Source organism: Leucopleurus acutus, assembly GCF_964270905.1.
Source record: "Leucopleurus acutus genome assembly, chromosome: 15".
Classification (NCBI taxonomy): Eukaryota; Metazoa; Chordata; class Mammalia; order Artiodactyla; family Delphinidae; genus Leucopleurus; species Leucopleurus acutus.
This window is the reverse complement of record NC_139157.1, coordinates 26,473,521-26,485,865: the sequence shown is the minus strand read 5'-3', so window position 1 is coordinate 26,485,865 and position 12,345 is coordinate 26,473,521.

The following is a 12,345-nucleotide window of genomic DNA, read 5'->3' as shown; positions in this document are numbered from 1 at the left end:
TCTACTAACAGAAGAGAAGTTCTGAAAAGGTAATTATGAAAACAATTCCACATACAATAACATCAAAAAGAATAAAATACTTAGGAATTAACTTAATGAAAGAAGTAAAGCATTTATACAATGTTAATTACAAACCATGACTGAAAAAAATTAAAGAAGACATAAATAAATGGAAACACATCCCATGTTCATGGGTTGGAAGAATTAATAATGTTAAAATGTCAATATTACCCAAAGTGATCTATGGATTCAATGCAATCCTTATCAAAATCCCAATGACATGGAGTTTTTTTGGCTGAAAACCCATCCTAAAACTTATATGGACTCTTGAAGGACCAAAAATAGGCAAAGCAATCTTGCAAAAGAAAGAACAAAGCTGGAGGACTTGAACTTCCCGATTTCAAAATTTACTACAAAGCTAAAGTAATCAAAACAGTGTGGTAGTGGCATAAATACAGACAAATAGGTCAATGGAATGGAATAGTGAGCCCAGAAATAAACCCTTACATATATAGTCAAATTGTTTTTGACAAGAAGTCAAAACCATTCAATGGGGAAAGGACAGTCTTTTCAACAAATGGTACTGAGAAAACTGGATATCCATATGCAAAATAATGCAACTGGACTCTTACCTAACACCACATACAAAAATTAACTAAAAATGGTTTAAAGGTCTAAATGAAAGACCTAAAACTATAACACTCTTAGAAGGAAACACAGGGCAAAATCTATGGCAATGATTTCTTTGATGTGAAACCAAAGGCACAGGCACCAAGTGAAACAGTAGACAAATTGGGCTTTGTGAAAGTTTTAATGTAAAATGGTACAGCCAGTATGGAAAATAGTATGGCAGTTCCTTAAAAAATTCAAAACAGAATTACCATGTGATCCAGCAATTCCACTTCTGGGTATACACCCAAAAGAATTGAAAGCAGGATCTCAAAGAATTCCTAGCAGCATTACTCACATTAGCTAAAACATGAAAGCAACCTAAGTGTCCATCAATGGATAAACAGAGCATCGTGTATACATACAATACAATATTATTCAGCCTTAAAAAGGAAGGAAATTCTGACATATGCTGCAACATGGATAAACCTTGAGGACATTATGCTAAGTGAAATAAACTAGTCACAAAAAGACAAATTCTGTGTAACTCGTATTAGATGAGGTACTTAGAGTAGTTAAAATGATAAAGAGAGAAAGTAGAATGGTGGTTACCAAGGTTTTGACAGAGAGGGAGGTGGAGAGTTATTTGTTTAATGGGTATAGAGTTTCAGTGTTACAAGATGGAGAGAGTTATGGAGATGGATGGAGATGGATGGTGGCACAACTCTACAAGTGTATTTAATACCAGCGATCTGTACATTTAAAGATGGTTAAGATGGTAAATTTTATGTTATGCATATTTTACTTCAATGAAAAAAAATGAAAAAAAAAACAGGTGTAAGTATAAATCGTGATATACACATACAGTGAAATTCTACTCAGTGACAAAAAGGAATGGATTACTGATACACAAAACTAAGTTGATGAATAATTAAGCTGAGTGAAAGAAAACAGGCAAAAATAGTGCATGCTATATGATTATATTTATATGAAATTTGATAAAATACAAGCTAATGTATAGTGAAAGAAAGCAGATCAATGATGCCTGGAGACAGAGAGGTGGATAGAAGTGATGGAGGGGGATGATACAAAAGGACATAATGAGACTTTTGTAGATGATGGACATGCTTTGTATCTGGACTGTGGTGATGGTGTCATGGGTATATACATTTGACATAACTTATCAAACTGTACACTGTCAATATGTGCAGTTTACTGTATGTCAGTTGTATGTCAATAAAGCTATTAACTTTACAAAACCTTGCTAACATTTTTGGGATACTTGTTTGCTGCTGTGGGTGTCTGACAGGCGGTAAGCACACCTAACTTAAAGGTCAAAGGTGGCATGGGCAGCCGTCACCATTGCCACTGTTGCTGCTGATGGCATTGCTCCTACGACGACCTGGGGATCCTGGGTGATAAGAAGTACAAATGAGAGACAGGGGACAGAGTTACAGCTTCTGCAGTGTGGGGATTCTGAGTCAGATCTCTTTTCCCACCTGGTCCTAGGTGCTGGCCACCCTGCCAAGGGCCTGGAGGAACTTCTGTCATCAATTCCCTCCTTCCTTCTCCCCATTTCTCTCCAAGACTGTGCACGGGCTCCCAAGCCCCACAGCCCAGGTTCATTTTCAGCCTTCACCACTTAGGAGCTGTGTGACCTTACACAACCTAGGGCCGCCTAACAAAGTACCACAAACTGGGTGACTTAGAATAACAGAAATTTATCATCTCACAGCTCTGGAGACTAGAAATCCAAAATCAAGTGGCAGTAGGGTTGGTTCCTTCTGAGGGCTGTGATCTGTTCCAGTCCTCTCCCCTAGCTTCTGGTGGCTTGCTGGCCATCTTTGGTGTTCTTAGCTTGTGGCAACATAACTCCAGTCTTGACACGGCGTTCTCTCTGTGTATGTGTCTGTCTCTTCACATGTCATTCTTTTTATAAGGACACGGTCATACTGGATTAGGGGCCCATCCTCCTGCAGTATGACCTTCTCTTAACTAACTACATCTTCAATGACCCTATTTCCAAGTAAGGTCACATTCTGAGGTGCTGGGTATTAGGACTTCAACATATGAATTTTGGGGAGACACAATTCAACTCATAACAGCAATTTATTTAACTTCTCAGTGTTTTAGCTTTGTCATCTGTAAAACGAAGCTGTTAATAATACCTACACTGTGGGGTTGATATGAAGATGTAATCATTAGAGCATGTAAAGCATTTTGAGATGTCCTGTCCCCAGCACACGGTGAGCCGTTGTTACGTATCAGCCGTCACTGTTGTTCTCTTTTCATACGTGTGCAGATTCCAGCCCTGGAAAGATTTTCTGTTCTGGGTTTACAAACCCACATTCCCTCCCACCCAGCAACCACACAAAGTTTTTACCACACACATGAAGATAATACAAAACAGCATCTGCTAAGTACTAAAGTCTAGAAGGGGTGAGATTTCTGTGGGCCAAATAGTCATAGGAGCCTTCATGGAGATGTTAGCAGACCTTGGGAGGAAGATTTGAATCCTTTTTTCAAAATCTCTTTTTATTCATCTCCCTTGGGGTGGGGTTGGGGGGAATTACTGATCTTTGAACTTAAACTTCTCATCTGTAAAACAGGCATAACACAATTATTGCACTAATTAAATGAGACAATGGAGGGCAAATGTTTGTCAGAAGGCCCAGATAGGAAAGGTGCTCGGTGAATATAAACAAACACAATACAGACGTCGTGCTGTGGGTAGAACTGGGCGAATCCTCAGGATGTGGGCTGTGGCTTTCGAGCAGAGCAAAACTGGGCTTATTAGCTCAGTGATTCCACATGCCAGTACAATGACAACCAGTTTCCCAACGATGACACAGGAGCACAGGGACCATGGCACTCAGGGGACCTCTCCTGCTGTTGCTGTTTGGCCCTCAGAAGCAGCTGGGTTTCAGTTGAAGACGGCACTTTGAAATATGGCCACAGGGGGTCAGTAGTGTTCTGTGAGGTCACCAAGAGGTAAAAAACTGCACCTTCTCTGCTCTTTCATGCATAGATTCCTTCTTCTTAACGAGGAGCATCTGTTCCTTCCATACCTGCAGATAGATTGATAGAGTAGCTTGAAGAAAGTATGTTTGCAGCTTATAAAATAGCAGAGGCACTAATCTCTTCTTAAAGATTCATGTACTACGATACCAGTGTGTTGGAAGAAATGGTGTTCTATTAAACCTATGTTTTGGTTAAGGGTGTTACCACCTGGGTCACATTTAGATCACCACTGTTCAAAGAAAATACATTCTGTATATGTATAATTGGATCACTTTGCTGTACACCTGAAACTAACACAACGTTGTAAATCAACTATAGTCCAATGTAAAATAAAAAGTTTAAAAAACCCAAAACATACACAAACACATCTATCATTAGAATTAGAGTATGCATAATTTCAGATTTCTTTGATGTTTGGGATAGGACTTCAGTACCTTGGATCTCATCCTAATGGACACCTGAACTTATCCGAGCCTCAATTTTGCATCTTTAAAAATGGGGATAATACAGTTATTGTCATAGTTAAATGAGACAATGTAGGTAAAGTGCCTATCATAAAGCCCTAAAATTTGTGGCTCTAGGTGCCCAGTGTCCTTCCTATTTGGGGAGAATCCAAAGATGGATGGGAGACAGGGCTTGCACGACCCCAGTGGAAGCCACAGGAGGCAGATCCATTTTCTACTCTTGACCCCTGACTGCTAGAGCATGGGTGGGTGGCCAAAGGGTGGCCAGTCAGATGCTCTCACTGGGAGCATCAAAGGCTTGGGACCACTTAGATATTATTTGTAATGGCAGCTGTGAGGCTGGTGGCCCGCCAGTGAGGACCTAGGAGGAGCGGAGTTCAGCAGGACGTGGACTGGGCTTTGCTGACCTTAGTTTCTGCCTAAACACAGTTCTCCCAACAATTCCGTGAAGTAATTTATATCCTTTGAGCAAATGCCTGTTTAAATTAGCCAGAAAATTTGCTGTTGTTTGCAACCAGAAGCACTGAAGAGTGTAAGCTTCAACTTTAATTTTAGAGGAAATATGCAAAATTACTAGTTAAAGAAGGATTCTGGTTAGTGGATTGTTGAGTTTCTCCTGAGTTTTATTCCACAAAACAACCAACGATTGTGAAAGAAAAGCTGGATAATTCAAAAGAAGCCTAGTTTCTTGATATTCCAATATCAAAATATTTCCTAGGCACAGAAAGCAGGGTTTCAACCATACTGTAGAAAATTGTCTGAGAAATAGAGTCACATATGTAGAAAACTAACTTACGGTTACCAAGGGGGAAAGGGTGGGGGGAGGGATAAATTGAGAGACTGGGACTGACATATACACACTACTCTATATGGAATAGATAACTAATTAGAACCTACTGTACAGCACAGGAAACTCTACTTGATACTCTGTAATGACCTATATGGGAATAGAATCTAAAAGAGAGTGGATATATGTATAACTCATTCACTTTGCTGTACAGCAGAACCTAACACAACATTGTAAATCAAGTGTACTCCAATAAAAATTAATTAAAAATAAAAAGAGAAGATTGAGGATGGCTGTGGGTACTCATCCTGAGCTGCCTGGATGAGTTAGCTGGATCCCAGGTGGCTTACCTTTCTTCCAGCTCAAGGGGCTGCACCCAAGCTCCGTTTCCCATAGAAGCAGCGACTTCCTCTCTCATTTCCCCACCCCCACCAGACCTCAAAGAGACTGAATGGAAATACCTCTGAAATCCATTAGTAAGAGGGCAGCAGAAATATTGTGTACGCTTGTGTGTGTGACATGCCTCAGTATTAAAACACAGATCCATATGGCCACTAGCCATTGTATCTGAAGGTAACTATTTACCCTTCAAATGATGTTGAGGGTCATTTGTTCAGTTTTTTGTTTTTTTGTTTGTTTTTTGCGGTAGGGCCTCTCACTGCTGTAGCCTCTCCCGTTGGGGAGCACAGGCTCCGGACGCGCAGGCTCAGCGGCCATGGCTCACGGGCCCAGCCGCTCCGCGGCATGTGGGATCCTCCCGGACCGGGGCACGAGCCCGCGCCCCCTGCATCGGCAGGCGGACTCTCAACCACTGCGCCACCAGGGAAGCCCCATTTGTTCAGTTTTTAAAGTTAATGTTTTCTGGTTTTGAAATTTTCATTGTGATTTGAAGCCAGTAACTAAAAACAAAACAAATCCCAAACTACTGCTATTTATCTCCCCAAACTGCTCTTATTCTCACATCACACTCACCACTGCAAGTTTCTTGACAGGAGAACTTCTGCTTCCTTCCTTCCTCTCTCCCTCTCTTCATCTCTTTCTTTCCTGTGGCAAATATATGTTTGGTTTTCAAGCACCTGGAAAGGTGAATTTTTTCCTCTCACTCTTCTCGGCTGCCTACCCCTCCACCCTTGCCTTGGGAATGAAGCTGTCAGAAAGGATGATCTCATAAATGTCCCCATACTAGGGAAAGACATATGTATCATCTATATTCTAGGTTGATTATAAAACCATCTTATAAAACTGGTTTATTATGCTGGGATTCAACTGTTTATTATGCTGGAAAAGAGGGGTTGGAGGGAGGTCCGAGGTGAAGAAATTGGTGGTGAGGGAGGACTCGACTTACAGCTTTTACTAGCAGTGAAATCTGAAGCCTTGCAAAATCTCAGTAGTGCCCGATTACATAAAACCAAGCTAGTGTTGCTTGCATCATCAATATTTAAAAGCCACTTGGTGGACCATGTTGGGACACCTGTGTTTTGAAACAGCCGTGATCGTGTTTATACTATTCTATTGAATAATGTGCTTCCAATTCAAGAAGTGCAATTTCGCATTGGTAATGTTTACAGACGTGTTTGCATCCAGGGTACCTAAAAAAAAGTTAAAATGACATGAAATCTTGGAAAAAAGGAGGCAGCTCATTTCCCTCACCTCCTTTGCTTTTTAAAAATCCTCTCTTTGAATTTAATGTTTTTGCATGATGGTTCTTTCCCTCTAATACCTAAATATTTTCAAAATCACTTTGAAGTCTTCAATGACTCCTTTCTGTACCAAACAGAGACACATTTTGCAGCAGCCCCTGCTCTTACTAACTCTGACGTACAAACCTCCATACTGACATATGTCTCAAATATGGTAAAAGGGATGTTATCTTTTAAAAATAAACCAAGGGGAAATGTAGGTAACAAAATCTAATAAAGAGAATGCATTTAACATCATGGTATAGTAGAAACAAACAGATTTCTTTTCCTTTTTTTTTTCACCTTTATTGGAGTATAATTGCTTTACAATGTTGTGTTAGTTTCTGCTGTACAACAAAGTGAATCAGCTATATGTATACATATATCCCCATATTCCCTCCCTCTTGAGCCTCCCTCCCACCCTCCCTATCCCACCCCTCTAGGTCATCACAAAGCATTGAGCTGACCTCCCTGTGCTATGCAGCTGCTTCCCACTAGTCATCCAGTTTACATGTGGTAGTGTGTTTATGTCAATGCTACTCTCTCACTTTATCCCAGCTTCCCCTTCCCCCCAAACCCCGTGTCCTCAAGTCCGTTCTCTATGTCTGCATCTTTATTCCTGTCCTGCCACTAGGTTCATCAGTACCATATTTTTAGATTCCATATATATGTGTTAGCATACGGTATTTGTTTTTCTCTTTCTGACTTACTTCGCTCTGTATGACAGACTCTAGAGTCCATCCACCTCATTACAAATAACTCAGTTTTGTTCCTTTTTATGGCTGAGTAATATTCCATTGTGCCACATCTTCTTTATCCATTCATCTGTTGATTGACACTTAGGTTGCTTCCATGTCTTGGCTATTGTAAATAGAGCTACAATGAACATTGTGGTACATGACTCTTTTTGAATTATGGTTTTCTCGGGGTATATGCCCAGTAGTGGGATTGCGGGGTCATATGGTAGTTCTATTTTTAGTTTTTTGAGGAACCTCCATACTGGTCTCCATAGTGGTTGTATCAATTTACATCCCCACCAACAGTGCAGGAGGGTTCCCTTTTCTCCACACCCTCTCCAGCATTTATTGTTTGTAGATTTTTTGATTATGGCCATTCTGACCGGTGTGAGGTGATATGTCATTGTGGTTTTGATTTGCATTTCTCTAATGATTAGAGATGTTGAGCATCTTTTCACGTGTTTGTTGGCAATCTGTATGTCTTCTCTGGAGAAATGTCTTTTTAGGTCTTCCACCCATTTTTGGATTGGGTTTTTTGATATTGAGCTGTGTGAGCTGCTTGTATATTGGGGGGATTATTCCTTTGTCAGTTTCTTCGTTTGCAAATATTTTCTCCCATTCTAAGGGTTGTCTTTTCATCTTGTTTATGGTTTCCTTTGCTGTGCAAAAGCTTTTAAGTTTCATTAGGTCCCACTTGTTTCTTTTTGTTTTTATTTCCATTACTCTAGGAGGTGGGTCAAAAAGGATCTTGCTGTGATTTATGTCATAGAGTGTTCTGCCTATGTTTTCCTCTAAGAGTTTTATAGTGTCTTGCTTTACATTTAGGTCTTTAATCCATTTTGAGTTTATTTTTGTGTATGGTGTTAGGGAGTGTTCTAATTTCATTCTTTTACATGTAGCTGTCCAGTTTTCCCAGCAACACTTATTGAAGAGAATGTCTTTTCTCCATTGTATATTCTTGCCTCCTTTGTCAAAGATAAGGTGACCAGGTGTGGGTGGGTTTATCTCCGGGCTTTCTATCCTGTTCCATTGATCTATATTTCTGTTTTTGTGCCAGTAATTTCTTTTTCTTGCATCACTGATATTTATAAGTCACTTGAAGCCATTTTGAGACACCTCTGTTTGTTGCAAGTGTAGGTAACAGCTGGGTCACATTTATAGCATTCCACTCAAAACATGCTTCAGAGTCCAGGTTTAGAAATTCAGATTTGCAATTTATAGGCATACTTGCCTCCAGGTATCAGAAGACTTTGAAGTTGGATAAATCATAGCAAACAAGGTATATCATTCTACTGCAAATTTTTTAAACTCTTTTTTTATGCAAGTCAAGTATTACTATTAGTATGATAGCTCTTTTTCATATTGCTTTAATTTAGAATAATCTTAATATCTTAAACCCTCCTCCTTCCTACCAATCAGAGTCATTCTTAGCCATTTCTTTCTATACCTACCCCAAAGTATAAAATGCAACCCTGCAAACAATTGAAAACAACTTTTTAATGTGGAATATTGTTGAATTTTATGATGAGTCTTGTTGAATTCTCCAGTCTTTGGAGCAGAATGTGTTGAGAAAAACATGGTCTGTGGATTCTGACCCACCTTTGTTCAAACAGTAGTTCAGTTAGATATCCCTGCACTTGACCTCAGTGAGCCTTGTTTCACTCTTTCATGAAATGGGTAAAACAATGCCAACTTTACAGAGTTGTTTCAAGGATTAAATGAGAATGACAATAATAGCTAAGATTCATGAAAGAATTTCTACATGTCAAAAACTGTTGGGGAGGAAAAACCTTTCCTCTATTCTCTTAGGTTCTGTGTCTGGGGGCCTGTGAATTTAACTGACAAAAGACAGATTAACAAGAGAAAACAAATACAGATTTATTAATATTTTTACATGCACAGGAATTCACAGAAAAGAAGTGAAACTCTTTTGTTATGTAACATTTTAACTTATGTAACATTTTAACAAACAAAAGAGGGTTTGGACTTCAAGGGACTGTAAATTGTGGGGAAGTAACAAGGAAATGTATGAGGGAACTAGTGGAAGATACAGGTTATTTTAGTAAAGTTTGTTTATGCAGAGTCACCTTGGTGTTGACTGTCTCTCGTAATAAAGGTCGCTTTCCTCATTCTGGAGCAGGAACATGGGGAGAACTTAAGCCACCCCTCACAAAGGGAAATTTATGCCCTGCATGTAGGCAAGTAAGGGGAGGGCAGAGAAGTCTTCCTGTGTCTGTTGATTCTTAATTTCCTCTAGCTCAAAATAATCTTTATGTCAAATTGACATATCTGGGGGTGGTATACCTTTATTCCTTTCAATACTGTGTGGAAAGCTTCACATAGACTGGACACGATGCAGATCAAATGCCCATGGAAAAGGTGCCACATTAATTAGGCCAGAGAAATGTGAATTTATTCCCCCTTCCTATGTCATTACAAATTCTTGTAAGAATGATTTTTAATGAGAACTTAATAGCCTAAAGGACACATCCAATATACTTTGCCATTTCCCTATAGCTGAAGAGCATTTAGATGGTTTCCACTCTTTGTTTTGCTATTAAACTTACACTGTAGTGAATATCACTGTGCCTGCATTTACACCTGCATTTTGAAATTTTCACCCTTAGTACAGAGGCCCAGAAATAAAATTTGAGTCAAGGGATCTGAACACTTTGAAGCTAATTTGTTTTCCAGATTGATTGCCCCATTTATTGATGTCATCCCATCCTTGCTATTATAATTTAATCTTTCCTAGCTGATAGGTGTAGAATGGTACCTTGTTTCAACTTAAGATTTTAACATTACTAATGAATTGTGCAAAACAAAAATTTACTGACAATTTGTATTTTCTCTGTTGAGAACTGTTTAATTCTGTCTTTTTCCTATTTATCTGTTGCTTTGGTGTTTTCCTTGTTGATCCCTAAGAGTTTTCCATATGTTAAGATTATTCTTTGTTCATTATCTGTTGCAAAAAAAATCACACCATGCTGTTTGTCTTTTACTTCAGGTTGTGCTAAATTTGGGAATTTAGAAAATTTAAAGTTTTATGGGATAAAATCTATCAATCTTTTTCTATTATAATGTCTTCCCTTGTTTTTATAATCTGAAGTCCTTTACCTTCCAGAGATCAGAAAAAATTGTTAAAGCGTTTTCTTCTAATTTTATTTTTTGTTTAACTTTTTTCCATTTAGTTCTTTGGTCAATCTAGAATTTGTTTTGATGTGTGGCATGAGGGGAAGATTGGAGTATTCTTTGGGCTGCACCACAAAGCTGGGCCCACATAACTTGGGCCACATTAAAAATAAACGAACAAAGACATTTAAAGCCAAACATCCAAAGCCAAGTCATCAATTAATGGATTTTTTTCTTGGAAAAACTGTCTTTACAAAAGAAACTTAGAAGACTTTTTGTAACCTCAGATTTAGCTCAAGATTTAAAAACACAAGAAAGCCTCTTTCCTTTTTATCTTAATTATTCAAGGCATATAAAACATTACTTCTACCTTATTCTAGAAAATCCATATCTTGGTATGTAAAGACTTTGAGGCTTATATTTCTATATCTGTATCTATCTCTGTATCTATATCTATATCTAGTCTTTATTATCTACATACATGCATGCATTCCTTATTCGGCCACTACTCACCTTCTAAACCTTGTGAAAATAAAATGATCCTCCAGATGAATGAGGAACTTATAGTCATGATACAAAGGACTTGCTGGGTTAATTCTCTGCCACGCTGCAACTTAGGACCTCAGGAGGGTATCCTGATTGAGACTGAAGCATATACATAAATAAATCCCTAGCCAATGCTTGATTTGAATAGATATATGGGAGTTGGGGACGGAATTGACCAGATGCTGGACCATGTGATAAACATAGGGGTCATGGTGTGGTATAAAAGCTGGGCATTTATATGGTACAGCTGGCTGTGCATAATCTTCTACTAATTTATAAGGCAGGAGCATCTGGTCTCTAGCTGCCACTCTTTCCAATTTTCTAACGGCCTTCTCCTTGAGTCTCTTGTTTAATCAAGCAGCCCCCCTGAACGTGCTGCAGGAAAGAAGGGCGGGCGGTCACAACACGGAAAAACAACATGGTCCTGAAGCTGCCTTTCAGAGAAGAAAGGGAGAAATATCTCCAGGAAGAGTCTTGGTCTCATTCTAAATAAGACTTCTTTCTAGGATGGTGGCATTTTGAAAACGGTCTTTTAAATGGAGCATCTTGGTTGCCATCATTGGGCCAGGGCTTTCTCTATAAGGAGAAATTTCTCTCTGCTGCTTAATCTATAAGAGGAGAATTTAGGCTGAATTAAAGCCTCACATTGCTTTCAGACAGAATTAGTTTCTGTTTAATATGAACTGACTAGCATTACTGGACACTATGTAGGTAAAATTGGGAAGCAGGAATTGTGATGCTCTCCTTGCCCTACACCTCCCCTCAAAAAATACTTTTGAGGGGATTTGCCTTTCTACTCACTGTTCTTTCCTTCTGTTACCATTTTTCTTTCTACTTCCTGCCAGGGTGTGGTGCAGTTACGGTAGTGGCATATGCTTTGTTACCTACTATAGTAGACCCAGCTTTCTACTACCTCTCTACTTAACTCCACAGATGTATTAGTTGATGGAGGCTTAGAATATTTTTATTTTAAAAATAAATAAAAAAGGAATGAACATCTTCATGACAGAATTTTTGTTTTCTGGGATACATGGATAATATAATTTAAAGAGAAGGACCACTTTACCTTCAAATCATACTATTTTGGAAGAAGCCCATTGGTCTAGGGTATAGAAGAGGCTTCAGTTCTGATTCACGAATATCACTGTGATGTTGGTCATGTCACTTAGGCTCTCTGAGTCTGTTTCCAGAATGTCACAGTGGGGATAAGATCTTCAACTCATTTTACAAAAAATGCCTTTTAAGATGTAAGGCATTAGACAAATATAAGTGACTATGACTAGAACTATGGACGTGTGGAATTTTAGAGCTATATGTAATCTATATAAGTAATGTAAGTTATTAAGCCAGGATACTTTTGAGAGAGAATG